Here is a 15221-nt window from a genome sequence, read left to right as displayed (position 1 = left end):
AAAATCCTTGCCCAAGAACTCAAGCCTATGCAAAACAAAGGTCTCTGATGTTGTCCTAATGATTATAACAACAAAGCTATGACACAGTGCAAAGAAATCAGAATTTCGAGGAATCGCTGTAGTCTCACATCCAGCATTTTTCATACGCTCATTGAATGCCTATGAACATTTGCATTCTAAAATATTCACCAGCATTTTACTGGACAAACTGCTATGACATTTTTCCTCTAAAAATCTAATCAAAGCTCCAAATGCCAATAGAAAAAGAGACCACAGGCTAACAGCCTACACTCTTGTGAAACTTCTCCTTTTGCTGCATTTTTTGGAGAAATTTTTTTTGCAGATTTGGGAAGGAGGGGGTGGGGGAAAAGAAGAGAGGGCTAAGAAAAGTGTGCCCAGGGCCTTAGCAACACCATCATTTTGATAATCCATTACCAGATTTGTAATTAAAATCAAGTCCCACCTCACTAGGGCAGCCAGATGCACCCACAGAGAACTTGTTCAGAGAGTTGTTACAATAAATACCAGGAGAATTACGAATGTTGCAGCTTCTTCTTAACCCTTCCAGCAGTATTTCAGGAACCTCCTGTCAGTTTGAAAGACTGATCATTTTTCTCTCAGCTTGTTGCAGGATCTAGGTGTGCCCCTAACCAAATAGGCTTACCACTTAAAAGCTTAATTGCACCTGTGGCTTAAACCTTATCCCAGACAGCACTTGGGAGCGTTTGGATTTGGGCGTTTCAGGTGTGGGACTGGGGCCTGCACTCACGAAGAGAGCTAAGCAAGTCAGAATAGGAGCCCCTGGTAAAAGCAGACCCTGCACGCCAGGGAGCAAGGGATGGGGAAAAAAGAAGTGCTTTTTCCATTTTGATCACATTTAACTGCATTTACATTTCCACAGTTGGGTTTGAGTAATGTCCACCTCCTTGTTTGTGACTGAGGGCAGGTTTCACAGTCTCAGATTTCTTTTCCACAACAAAAAGATCAAAGTTTGAGCCACTTGTGCAACTTAGGTGTTTACAGTGAACTGGTCTAATCGCATGGCAAGACCTCCCTCCCGTTATCAGTCTCACACCGAGCCAAGCTCCTTCATTCCATATGCACCAGGAAGGACTGAGAGGGGAGAGCCCACGTCTGGCATGGATTATAACCCACCATCCCTTCTGTCTCCTCTTACACGGGAACTAAAATACAGTGTGCTAGGGAAGGGCTTAACATGTTCAAGTACAGATGCGTTCAGGGTCTTTTCTGCAGGGCTGACAAGCTGTTTCCAGGCTGTATTTTTAAAGAGGCTTTCTAAAAAGCAAGCAAACACTGTGTGAAGAACCACAATGAAAGAGCAGGTTCCCTTCACTCACCTTCTCAGTATTGCCTAGGTAGTACAGGCCATAGTGCATCTTAATGCCAAAGGAAACCTGTGCTGCCTTTTTAGAAGTTATTAGTGAAGGCAAGGTAAAGAAATATGGCACAATAGGAGTCCATGCAGGCAAGCTTCCACGTTCCTAATCTCATTCTGTCTCACGCAAGGACACACAAACTTTCTGGCTCTCAGTTTTGTAAGCTATGAAATGGAGCTAAATTTTAGGGGTTTGTGAAATTGTTTTAATTAATAATTGCAAAGCACACATCTTCAGATGGAAGGTATCATATAAATATTAATGAGCTCTGACTACTGCAATATGCGTGTCTCTTAGGAATCGTAAGCACCATGGATGGATCAAAGAGGACATGTAGCTCTAAGAGACAGAGTGGTGGGAGTTGGCTCTGTGTTTAACTATATTTTAAAGTAGATCCTCAAGACTGTTGAGGATATTCCCTATCAAGTTACAGCAGCTTTCAATTAAAATTACATTTTATCCTTAGGCAAAATTCCACAGTGTACCTTTTAATATTAGCAGGGCACATTTTCACTCATGTAGATATTTCTTCTACATACATGCGTTACTAGATCTTTGTAAATAGGGGTCAAACCAACTGGGAAATAGGGATTTTACCTTCATTTTCATCTAAATAAATACCCCTTACCTAGTTACATTACTGGAAAATCTTCCTGCTCTACTGGCAATGCCATGACAAGACGTAGGATGAGGACGTGGCAGCTGTTTGCTTCACGATGTTCATAGATCTGTCTGGCAACTCTTTAGACATGGAGCTGTCCTTTGAATGAATATGGCAGAAAACACCGCATAGTAAAGGTGCTGCTTCTGTTCTCCTGAGCAGTCATCTCCCGAGCATGAGCAGCACAAAACATGGCTACGGACAGGCTTGAGAGAGGTCCGAGCCCCTAATCGAGCTCTGAGTGGGTATGTTGGTGCAGTGAGAGGGACAGCATTGCAGCATGGCCTCCGGAGCCCTGGAGCTGGCTGCCCTGCTGGGCAGGCACACTGGGGAGGAGGCTTGCAGCCTCCTCAGGAATGCGGGATGGCCGCAGGCCTCAGGAGTGTTTTCCAAAGAGGTGCTTACATTTGTTCCTCTTCGGGTCCAGCAAATCTGTGCTTTCTTGTTGTTGGGGGTGGTGGGGGGGAATGAGGAAGCGTTGCTTTGTTGGGGTTTTTTAAAAAACATTAGAAGACAACAGGGAGCAGGGACCAAAGATCTTTCTTTCCCTGAGGAAAATTCAGTCTCATCAGCTGCCTTCTTACCTCTCCCAAGCTGTGAGACCCCATGGCCAGCTTTCTGCCCACTTCTCAGCAGCCAGGGCTTCCTACATGCTTTGTGAGCCAGGCACGTGGCCAGCCAGGGGGTCTTCAGCAACTTGCCTCCTTTGTGGGGGCTGCACTTCATTTCCTCAACAGAGTCAGACCGATGGCCCTCTGTCCTGCTCACCTCAGGCATGGCTCCATAAGCTCTGCTTTCTGCAGTTGCTGCTAAGGCGGTGCTGTAGCTGCCTCCAGTTTTGTCTACAGTGGGGCAACTGGGACTGATTGCTTAGTGCTGGTAGCAAGAAAAAAAATCAAATGGCCTAGGCACACTCCGGGTAGTTGTAATTGTATCCCTGAGCTGCTCGGAGGGAGTGCAGCAAAGAGATGGCATTAAGAGTCCTTACCACTTCTTTGGCAAAAGAGGGAGAAATTTGCAAGATGCTCAGGACAGACAACATCCTGCTAGCTAGAAAAAAAAAAAAAAAGCCCCAGAAATTAATTTCCTCCTGGGGTGCCAATAAAAGGTGGGATGTTCACAACATATGGTGAGTGGGGGCCAAAACAGTGGTCTAATAAATTGGATCTACTTGCTCTGTTCAGTGCTAAAAGATAAGACAGAAAACATAACTGTGTTTTGATACTAAATAACATAAATCTGGCCACAGTACCAACTATTTTTATGCAAGGAACCATGAACCCAAACCAGAGGGATGGGAGGTTAATTTCTTCGCCCAGCCACACCAGGGAATTTTACACCTCTGTATGAATAATGTTTTTATAGCAAACCCAGGCACCAGTCCTAGCAAATACCTCTCTGTAAACTCTAGCCCAAAAGAATCACTTTGGAAAAGGTCATACCACCTCCTGTTCCTAGAATTAAGTTAATTAGCACGTGTCCCTCTCTGTATAAGGTCAGGGATCCTCCCACAAAGGAGGTACACAACCAGATTGTTAAAAGATGTACATATGCCCTCTTAAGCAAACAGGCTTCTTTGTAGTATCACTAGGATTCCCTCTGGTCATCCCTGTAGAAGAACGCTCAGTTGGAAGGGGACTGGGAGATTAGCGTAACCAGTGCTTTGCCAGGTACAAGGAGCACAGCACAGGTCAGTAGGCATGCTGGTATTTTAGTACTAGGTAGCAATCTCTCTCCATCTGGATGACTTTTATCAGGTTCAGCATCAGCCTTTCACGCAGAATTAAATATTTGAACTACGGAAATGTTTTCTTACTGAATTTGAAAGATTTACAGTGCATTTTCACCTCCAACACACTTTGTTTCTTCTTATTCCATCCAGGCATTTGTGCTATACATATTATTGAAGTATGTCACTTCCCCTCCATGTGACCAGCTACATGTATTGAGAGAAAGTAAAACCAGGTAAGACCTGCTTTCAGTTACATCTGGGTGCAACTGAAGTTGATCAGCAATGAAGGTCAACACGCTGTTCTGATTTTCTGTCCACAAAAAAGCTACACAGTTCACTTACTGAAAGAAGTAAGAAATAGCCTAGTCCATAGTTATTGGGCACAGAAACATTGTCACAGGTTGCCTGCCACAGTACTTACTGCTGGTTTACAACTAGTTTAAAAACAGAAACGCAAACCCAAGTGTTTAATTACAGACATGTCCATCCTAATCTAACTCTAACAGCATGAACTATGTAGGATGCTAAACCCTACTTCTTAAGCTAGGAGCCTTTCTGACAGACAGCCATGACTGCTTGCTCTGCGCACAGCCTCGAACCTGCTAAGCAAGAAAGGATTACACCAAGGAGGACAGGCTCCGGTTCCCCAGGCAGAACAGTGCTTCACAGGCCCATAAAAAAGGGTCCAGAGACTATTTGTGTCAACTCCCTAAACCACAAACCACAGCTAGCCCTCCCTCTGAAGCACTTGCATGCTGCTCCTTGCAAAGCCGGAGCAAGATATTTTGGCATCCAGATCACCGCCTTTGGGGGCCCACCCATCCCTTTTGGTCTCTTTCCATTCCTTATCGCAGACTTGCAGACCCTCTCCCTGGGCAGCAGCAGAAACTGGGGCATATTTGCCTCCATGTTTGGCACCCTTCTGTTTCACCATCACCCTGTTCTTCTGACCCAGGGTGCAGCTTTACCCACCCTGCTGGATTCAGTGATACCAAGAGTGGGGTAATGTGTAGAGAATCACATGTAAGAAATGTGAAACTGGCAACTCTGCCATTTGAAACAGAATGGGAATTCAGGATGCACTTGGTATTTCAGCTTTAAACTTTAAAATAAACAAGGCAAAACTGAACTGTAGCAAAGGAATGGCTTATGGGCAGCTCAGACTTGTCCTAGACTTTCAAGCCAGTCATTTCCCATAAATACTCATAATTTTAAACATAAGAAAAGGGGGAGAGGAGACAAAACAAACTGAGTCAACTGCTTACTGCCTTTCTGATTCAGAGTCCTCAGCAGATGTAACACAGAAAATTATTCTATGAAAAAGTTCCTTTTTATGTATCTGGGACAGCCCCCAAAATGTTTACCAGAGGGGAAGAAGAGGACAAGAACTAAACTGCGAACTTGTCCGCACCCTAGCAGGAATTCACCCATTTTTCACCTCCCACAGGTATCATTAGCATGCTACTGAGAGCAGGAAAAAAAAGCAGCTAAGATCAAACACAAGCTGGTAACAAAGCTCTTCCTCTTGTCATCCTGCGATGGGCCAGAATTTCTGGCTGCAGCTAGTCTTTTCCTGAAAGGCTGGGTTAGTTCAGAGTCCCTTTTAAAAGAAGTGCCACACTATGAACGTGCTACAGCTGCGACACAGAAAGTGCAGAAGGCAGGAAGTCTGACGTTCACACCAACCTCAGCCCCTTCACTCACACCTCTTTTCAAATAGCTTTAGCACATGGAGCCCACATTTTCACATTCTCAGAGCTAGCTTTATCTATCACATTGCAAGTTTAAGAGATTTTTTTGAAATTGTACAAGTCCCTCTTTCCACATTCAAAGACTCATTCCACTGAGAGAAACTTTTAAATTGTTTTTATAAACGGTTCTCCTCTGATTTTTGCAATAAGTTGCTACACTCCCTTTTTAAATAATATATGTAATTTCTAAAAACTAAAATACAGATTGAAACACCATACCAACTGTTGTCACAGTCCAAAAATGTCCGGATTTTCAAACTTAAGTCCACCCCTGTGTAAAAGGGCCACACACATGTAGGTGTCAATCAGACTCGGTGGCAAAACAGAGGGACCCAGGCTGAGATTTCAGAATGGCACAGACTTTCCTGGACAGAAAGAAAGTGCCAGTCCTCACCCATCTGGAATAATCTCTGCATTTTTCAACGCAGACTTTTGGCATTTGACCTCAAGAAGCCAGGTGTTTGATTTCTGCATCTCCTGCTTTCCAGTGTTTGGTGATAGAAGCAGGAAGAGAGGAAAATATAAAGAAAAATCTGTTATTTACAAGGCTACACCATAATTATACCTAATACTACCATTGTGACTGTTTTTGCAGACAACTCAAGAGGTCTGTTCTGTGCCCAGAAATTCTGTAGCTGATCCTGTGCATTTTTATTCCATTCTTTTAAAGAAACATTATCTCAATTCCCCTCCTCTCAGGACCAGGATTAAAATAAAATAACATTCAAAGTATTTGTGGGAAATGGCAAACAAATGGGTAGTAAAGCCTGGAGATTGCTTGGCAGCAGAAAGCCGCATGCAGAAATTACCTGTGGCAAGTAACTAAGTGAGGACAACAAAACCCAGCATTGTCCAGCGTTTGGACACTCAGCAAAAGACTGATGATTGAGTGGAAGGAGCCAACCCCACATGATACTGCAAGGTCTCAAGTACTATTTTGAATCAGGTAAACTAATATCTCCTGTACCTGTTCCAAACCACATAGTAATACATGGCCTCTGTTTCTACAAAGTCTGCTGGCTGCCCTCTTCAAAGTAGCATCTATCTTGGAGAAGATCTTGTATTTTCTCTTGGTCTCTGAAAAAGGATCCCAAACAAGTGGCAGGGACACACCGTTTTGGAAGTCCTTGCATGTTTATCTTTACTGATAAGCCTGCAATCTTTGCTGCAAGCACATCAGTGTGTGTCTGCAGCAAAACCTTATTCCAGTCAATGCCTTCCTTGGAACAGGCTTCCTCAGAACTGGGCAATGCGTTTAACCCTTTAGTGGCCAATCTGAAGAGGCCTTGGTGTAGAAGCCTTCTTTTTCTGGCTCGAAGATGCATCATATTTTCATACATCTTTAAAAATCAAGCAAGTAAGCCAGCCCTGCTTTGAGACAGCAGCAGTGCAGATTATATACCTACACAGGGGAATTTACCCTAACAGGGTTCCATCTCCCCAAACAGCCCCTGGTTCTATGCTGATCAAAAGTATTGTCCATTTGAAATAAAGGGATGCAGCTATCTAAATTGCAGGTTGGACACATGAAAATTCATTAAAAGGACTTGTTGAAATTATTCTGTCTAATTGATTGGAGACTGTCAGCAGGAGCTATTTGGATTCCTAGAACTGGTGAATCAACCATAATTCCAAGACATCTGATCCTTTCTAGGAGGTTGACTAAACCTGCTCATGCAGCATTGTTAATACCTGAATTCTGAGTTCACACATACACATGGATGCCAAGGGCAAATATCCAGAAAGTCACTAGGGATCTCCCAAAGCTGACATGCCAAGAGCTTGGACAGCCTGAAAATTACAAACAAGTGGCTTTTTTCTGACAGCAGGTTCCATTTATTTCCTCCCACTTGCTCCTTCCCCAATCTTCTTCCTACACCCCTGAGTCAACCTTCACCAGGCGAGTTTCAGTTAAGCATGTGCTTTGCCAGAGGTGTTTTTAAATTATGTTTTTAAAAGTTTATTTATAGTACACACGCACAGTGCATGATGCTTTCAGGGCTTCTGGAGACTTCGGCATGTTAGGCATGACTTTGCCGGGTGGAAGGAACATGAATTCATCAACTGACCCATAGAAAACCACCGCCCCTGTGTCTACCTGCCTCTGTACTCCAACTCAGAGTGGGAGCGAAAGAAAATAATTTTTGCTCTCTTATCTCCTACCCATTATTTATAACATCCACAATCAAGGTACTGGAAATTCCAACTGAAAAATTTTAGAGGAAGCCAACTGAAGCTGATCTTCAGTTCTTCTGGGAAGCCCCCCAGCTGATCTTTTGGCAAAAACAGCAGCCCATGAGACAATACAATGATTCTATGAATAATTTCCCATTAGAACAGTCCAATGAACAGAACTGGGTGAAACTTGCAGTCAAAGTCCTAAATGGGTATACTTGACCATGTGACCAGTTTCTCCTTTCATAACAAAAGTGTAACATGACCACAAGATCATTTCCAAGCAGAAAAGCCCATATTTCCAGGAGCAAGTCTCTGAGCTCAAGTTCCGATCCTAAAAGATAGTTGTGCTAATGGTTTGGCTTTCCCATCTAAATGCAACACAAGTCAGGTTTTACTGCACAAACCTTTGCTATTGTAGAGAGATCCCAGATTCTGCTTCCTGCTCTGTATCTGGCCTGGGCAGTGAACATTCACTGGACAGGCCTTTCAAATCAAAGGGTATGCTCATGGCTGGTTTTAGGATGAGTTTAACTTTCCCTGTTCTGAAATGACGCAAGTTGCTGAAATACTGTTTCCTCAGCTGCACAGCAAATAAAAACAGAGCAAGTTACTCAGAGTAATGGTTCAGAAACCTCAATATTAGGAGGTGGCACAGAGGCGTTCTGAGAGGAGAAAAGGATGTGGTAGACAATTTGCTAATGCCCAGAAACTCTCTCTCTGAAAAAGCTAGCTGCACACAAGAATGCCTCAGGACAGGGCTGAGTCCATTGCTCTTTCCGCAAGAGCAACTTTTTCTAAATAAAGAGGTCTTCACACACAGGACTTGGGAAACTTAATTCAGATTAACTAAAGTTGTGAACTTAAAGTGAATTAGCTAAACCATATTATATTATATCTCTGTACAGACACACTCATTCAGTATTAAAAGAAACTTTAATTTGGTTTATCTCATTTTACTGAATTAAGAGCATTTTAATTCTAAGAATGCCCATGCAGGGATTAGTGGGTTGAACAAAGGATGAAGTTACATGCTATGCTGGAGTTGAATGTGGCATAGGAAGTGTCCCTGCTTTCATGCTAAAGAACATTCATTTCCCGCCCACTTAAAAATAAACTAACTGAAATTATAAAATCAATTGTTCTAATTATCCATGCCTACAAATCTCAGGCTGCATTAAAAAAACCCCTACCTCTGGCTCTGCATTTGCCGTTGTTTCAATCTACCAGAGCATATGTGTTGTTTAAAAATGAAAATATCAGAAGGAAAAAGGACATTGATATCATAAAAAATGAGAAAAGTCAACAGCACGTAAGAAACATGGCCTTACTTCACATACAGAAAAGACAGACACAAGATCCCAGCTACATCTGTGCAACAGTCTCCTTATGGACCTGGATCTAGATCTGGCCTCCACCATTTCCATGAGCTACTATTCCGACCACCTAACAGAGAGGATAGTTCTCAAGTTTTAGCAGCGAGATTGTTGTGCTGTTTGTAAGCAACTGGGTATGTTTCCAGCTTACCTAAGCAGTACAGACCTCTTACAGCTTCATCAAGGGCCATACAACACCACAATTCAGCTAGTTGCATGGACACAACCTTTTTTCATCAAAAAGGCTCAGCAAAATTCATTTTGCAGAGGAGAAATGGCAAGTAAGGGTAAATTTCTAGCTGTCATTTAGGAAAAGAGACTTAGCCTCTCTGCTTCAGTTTACCTAGGATTGCTGGGAGAGCTTGAAGCAAATCAGAACCATAGACTATAGAAGTCCAGCTTCAGGGAGACTGACAACTACTTGAAGTGAGAGCAGTCTGATAACTGTGGTTACTAAATAGGCTGAACCCGAAAGATCTTCCCCCACAAAATACGTCCTACATTCCATGCCACCCCTTTTTGAGTAGGAAAGGAAGGAAAAAAAGGATAAAGAATTTTTATTATAGATATTAAGTAAACAACACTCTGGCTCCAGTGCAATCTTCCACAAGGAAAACCAACTTCTCAAGCAAGTCAAGATTGTTAAACAGGAGACAGATGAAAGCATTGCCTCAGAATGCAAGGAAATCCCAGGCTGGCTGGTTGGGAAAGAATTAGCAATACATAATTAAAAAAGCACTCTCCCCTGCCTTGTCCCCAAGGTGAACACAGGTCCTGCATAATATTGACTTCTACATCAGCACCAGAGAATGAAGTTATCGCTTGAGGTCTTTCTCATTTCTAGCCAGGCCTCTCTCCCTCTTGCTTTCAGTTGCTGGAGGCTATTTCATACCAGTTACCAGCAATGTTCCTATGTGGCAGGTCACGCTGTTCATACGTGCAGCTTGTGATGAAAGATTTAGCCACTGGAGAACACCAGGAGGGAGGGAACTAGATAGTAGTTCTTATCTTGACTCGCAATAGAGGTTCAGTGGTCCCTTACTGGTGGCCTTGGTTGAGCTGCTGACAGCAGGCAATCAAGAAAAGCCAGCAGACAATCAAAACTAGCAAACAAAATAAACAGGAAATGTGAATGACAGCTGCCTAGAGTGATTGCTGGTCTACAGGCAACGATATCAGCAACATACTATGGAGCAATATCACACCTTGCTATCCCTGTCCCTCCAATAGTTCAAGACTGGAGACCATTCAAACACAGTGCGTGGCAGTGCAGCTGGCCTGAGGAGTGCCTTGGTCCCCAATTCAAGAGGCAGGGAGGCAGCAAGAATGGCTTAAGTGCAAGTATGTTGTGTATGATAGAGAATACCCAGATACACAGAACACTCAAATAAAGGCTAGAAACTCTCTCGCCTTAGGGCATAAGCCAACCACTAACTTCCTCTATGGGCAAGTTATTCCATAGTTGTTTGTTTTAGGAGTTCTTGTACCTTTCCCTCAAGCATCTGGTGTTTGCCTCTCTTGGAGAAAGGATGCCAGACTAGACAGACAGATCATGGCTTCTTTCTGGTATGGCAATTACTGCATTCCAACCTGGAAGGGGGAGAACACACTGGGGAAAGCGAGGAATGTTAGATGGCAAGTTCCAATAACGCACAACCCCGTTAAATAGCCTTCCCTCTCCATCTGGCCCTGCGCAGTCATGCCAGCAGCACGCCAGGAGCACACAGCAGGACAACTTGGCCCTTTGCATTCTCAAAGAGTTATGTGTTCCACTGCAGAATTTGGGAACAAAGCTGAGCGGGGCTTGGCTCTCACCCTGGAAGTCCTTATGCATGGCAGAAGCAGGATGTTCCCATGCAAGTAAATGTGTTACAAAATCAGGGGACAGAGCAGAATTGTGGTCTGCAGCCCAAGTTAATACAAAATGCAATATTTTAAAAAAAAAAAATCTCACTAGACACAATGGTCCCTCAGCATCAGTCATTCATCAGGCTAAATCAGTCATTGTCCTATAGGATCTGTGCCTCTAGAGCTAAAAAAAAGCAAAACACATCAAAATTTACCTACAAAACCAATTCTCTGCAACCTTTGAGTAAGTCAACCCACTTCCAGCAGAATAGTAAGTACCTGTATCATCCTATGAACTAAGGTCTTGCGATAGTGTTTATACTTGAAATGGGCATTTGGCAAGGCCTCTTTCTTCCTTCTCTGGAGCCAGAAGGCTCCCAAGCTCTCCAAGACAACTGTAATCTGAGGAAACTTAGACCTGCCTTTCTACCTAAAAATTCTTCTCTCTGTTGACTTTGGCTCTGTGCCAGTTTAGCCCTCAATTCCAGGTCTCCCAGGCTGTGTGTCAGTAGAAATTGCTAGTAGATATCTGTCCAGATTAGCTGCCCAGACACTATCTCACTTGTGACCTGCTTCATGGATACCCTTCTTGAAAGCAGCTGCTGCTGCTGCTGCTGCTGCATTTATCCACTGGAGCCCTCATTTCCTTACTGCCCATCTGCTGCAAGGAAGGCAGGGCCACACAGACAAGACACAAATAACTGACAGGGAAGACCTTGCCACACCAAACAATAAAAGCCAGGACATCCAAAGCCTACACCTACCTAGTGAATTTGTGCTGTTTTTTAAAAGCAGAAAAAGATTGTGGGTAAGCAAACATAGACATAGTTGAATGACTTATCTAAGTTTGGACAAGCGGTATCTAAATAATGCTATTTTAACTTATTACTGTAACAAATACAAGAATTGATTTAATAACGTAATGTTGGTTTTGGACAGTAGAGGTCTGCATCAATGGACCAAGACACTAATTATATTATCTTATCAAATCAGTGTATAATAATAGAACTTCTCTATGCATTGATGGAACTAGGCTTAGCTCTGCATCAGAAAATAATCCCTGAAAGACAGAGAATGAGATAGTATTTAGCAGGAACTACTTGTGACTGGGTGCATAGCTGTCATTTTCTTTCCTTTTCAAAATATTATTAAGTATTATCTTTAAGGTATCGCATGACAAGAAATTTCCTCTGATAATCTTTTATTGCTTGTTATTTAACCTCCCTCTATCTTTCTGAGAGATAGTCAATATAATTCTCCAAAAGATTTAAGTAAAAGGGAAAGAACTACTGGTGCATATGCAGATCCATTCATTGTAAGCCTACAATAAAGCTTTTTCCATCAAGGTACAAGCAAAATGACTTGCTGACATTAACTGGCAAGTACTTTGCATTCATATGGTATCTTTCATCTACAGACTTCAAAGCATCTGACAGGAGGCAGGCAGGCGTTGTTTCTTCATCCGTCCAAGGAAGAAGCTGAAGCACAAAGTGGCAAGGTCTCCCAGAGAAGGTAAAACCATTAGCAGAAGTCTAAATTAACTGATTCCAGTCCTTAAAAATGAACTACTTTGCTCCCAGTACAAATTACACGTGCACCGGAGAGCAGAACCACCACTGACACACGCCCCTCTGAGAATTGCTAGGGATTCTTTAAGAATTTAAATTTCATTCATGAGAAACTAAACAAACATGGAACACAAGAATACTCTTCTACACACAGGGAAATGATGGAGATCTGAAACCAATCCAAATCTTAAGTTCTGTAGTGCTCCAAGGAGGAGCGCTCCTTGAGTGAATTTGCAGAAGCACAGGTCTTCATTCATGAGGAAAGGAAGGGAAATCCTGCTACATAGTCTAGCATGTGTTTAAATAAACCTGTTCAGATGAAGATCTCTCCTCTCCAGAGAAAAACTAGGACTGTAGGAAAGGTTATGGAAATAATTTTTTAAATGCCATCTTAAAGAGAGTAAGCCTTGTTTCAGCTCTTCACCTTATTCTTATAACTGAAGAAATGCTGACTGCCTAGAGCACTCAAATGGTCAGCAGAAACTCCTTTTAAACATAAACTGGGAAAAAAATCCCCACACAGTGCTATTTTAAAAGAAGTGTATGGATTCCTGGAAGTTTGAAAACAACAAACAAAAAGTGATGCTGAGGCAATCTCTGGAGCAAGCAGTCTTTCAGCATCGGTCAAAGAGCCTGCAATAGAAATATTTAAAAATGCACTCTCTAGTTATGAGATCTCTCATGGCCTGTGGAGGTGGATAATATTAGAGGCCACTAAATCCTAAAGTTTATTTTTCTTAAAGTTTTCACTTCAAATAAAGCTTTGTTTTAAAATGTATGGGGCCAACTGTTAGAGCATTGAGGTCCTGGTTATTAGCCAGCTAGAGCCCATGAATTATGTTTAGTGAGAAGTTTATTGGCTCAGTAAACACCATTCCAGTTCCCCTCACCCCTGAACTGTGGAAGTCAAACCAAGAGATATTCAATGCCATGTTACCGCTCGCACCAGAGCAACCATTATCTGATTACAGGCATTTTATTTTTTGTAAGGAATTTGCTATTGCATGATTTAATACACGGAAGTCTTTAAATTTACCAAGGCAACACACAAAGAGTAAGTAACTGTTTGGTCCTGTTTACTGTCTTCTGGAGCAGGAATATTTGTTTCCATCTCGTACCTTTCTGAGTCCAAGCACTACAGAAATGCAATCCCTCGAACTCTTAGCAAGACAGGAGTCTGGCAAGGAATTTAAAACACTAGCAAGATTAGAATGGGCAACGACAGGAGCTTTCTGATAAAACCATCCTATGGAGCCAGGGCAGAGTACAGGGCAGCAGGAAGTTGCATTTGTTTCCTCTTACCGCCACTTTGTCTCAAGGAGGCTCATAACAAACAGGGTCCATTCTATGTTCTGAGAGTAGGTGGCCAGAGGTCAGACTTAGTCTGGTAGGACTTAGATGTTGCTTTTTTGAAGTTACACAGTCAAGAACAACTTACACCATCACGGCTTAATGGGAGAGCTGGCTATAGCTCACAGTCCAGGTAGGATGCACATGCATGCCCAAAATGGAGCTAGGGCAGACTGATGTGGCATTAGCACTGCCTAGCCTTACACCCATTTGTGCACAGCACCAGGAACCCAGAGACTGAAACAAAAGCTGGGCATCTCCAGAACTAGCAAGACTGAGATGTAGCTGTGCAAATCCAGAAGCAAATTCTACTTGTGTGGCTGGGTTTGTCCTGGGCACAAAGCTGTTTTATCTGGTTACCTTTCACTGCCATGAGCTAAAGCCTCACACGCAGAGAGTAAGCAATGATCAGTCAGTGTGCAGTAACTTGTTTGCGTGCTTGTTGTTCCAGTTCTCTGGAATAGCTAAAATACACCAGAAGACTGTACAGGGACTGTGTCAGTCCTTGAGGCAAGGAAAGTTAATTTAGTTGGAAGAGTAAGGATGCAAAAAAGTGTGCTATAATAATAGTAGTCTGTTCTGGTAGCGAAGTAAACTGGAACTGAAGGAATTTAGGTTCTCCTCCTAGTTCTCTCCATCTGTCACACCACCTTGGCTGAATAATGCATCTCTTTGTGTCTCTGCTTCCTTTCTCACCTTTTGCCTATACTGTCCATTTAGACTGTGACATTCTTCCGGGAAGAGCTTGTGCTTGTACAGCACCCAGTGAGAGCCTTAGGGGTCTGCAGTCCCTAAGCCAAATGATGCTTTTATATAAAGACTTTGCTATAGACCAATCTACATAACACCAACTACGAAATCTCATAGTCTCATGTAAATGCTTTTTTCTGATGTCCTAAGAATCACGATGCCAGAATCTGTCCATATGACAGAAGAACCTTGGCAATACAGGTCCTTAATGTCCAACCTATCCCACAAGGACATGCCAAGGCCATATCATCACACCCATAATGAAGCACCTCTAGGGAGCAGGCACAGTTAAAATCTTTCCACCCCAGTAGTGGTGAAAGACAAGATACCCTTCTCTTTAAACTTAACTCTCTCCCTTCCAAAGAATGCCTGGAATTTCTACTATTTCCCAGCAGAGACTGGAAGGCAAAGACTTGGCATGGGGCAAGACAGATAAGAGCAGTTGCCTTCTCTAGTTTTTGTTAACTCTGCATAATTGCTTAGGGCATGTGATGGTTAGAGAGAGACACATACACATCTGTCAGAGACAGACTACAAATCACTAGTGTAATTCCAAGCAAACAAAATCTAGTTTACAATGTGGCTGTGGTATATAAAACACCTCTGTAAAACT

General features: G+C 42.8%; 1 protein-coding gene and 1 long non-coding RNA gene across 2 annotated transcripts in view; one reads left to right on the top strand and one right to left on the bottom strand.

The window, feature by feature from the left end:
• The window catches only part of LOC128145502 (uncharacterized), a 188940-nt gene that overhangs the window by 118077 nt on the left and 55642 nt on the right, over window positions 1-15221 (top strand). Inside the window, exons 4-5 of the long non-coding RNA XR_008236495.1 lie at window positions 3941-4023; window positions 12358-12452. This is a non-coding gene — a long non-coding RNA (uncharacterized LOC128145502). The remainder of the gene's footprint in view (window positions 1-3940; window positions 4024-12357; window positions 12453-15221) is intronic.
• HIC2 (HIC ZBTB transcriptional repressor 2) overlaps window positions 1-15221 on the bottom strand; it is a 74906-nt gene that overhangs the window by 43516 nt on the left and 16169 nt on the right. The gene's annotated exons all lie outside the window — the stretch shown is intronic.

Source organism: Harpia harpyja, chromosome 9 (genome assembly GCF_026419915.1).
Source record: "Harpia harpyja isolate bHarHar1 chromosome 9, bHarHar1 primary haplotype, whole genome shotgun sequence".
In the NCBI taxonomy this organism is placed as follows: Eukaryota; Metazoa; Chordata; class Aves; order Accipitriformes; family Accipitridae; genus Harpia; species Harpia harpyja.
The sequence above is the reverse complement of the archived record's forward strand: the minus strand, read 5'-3'. Positions and strand labels throughout refer to the sequence as shown.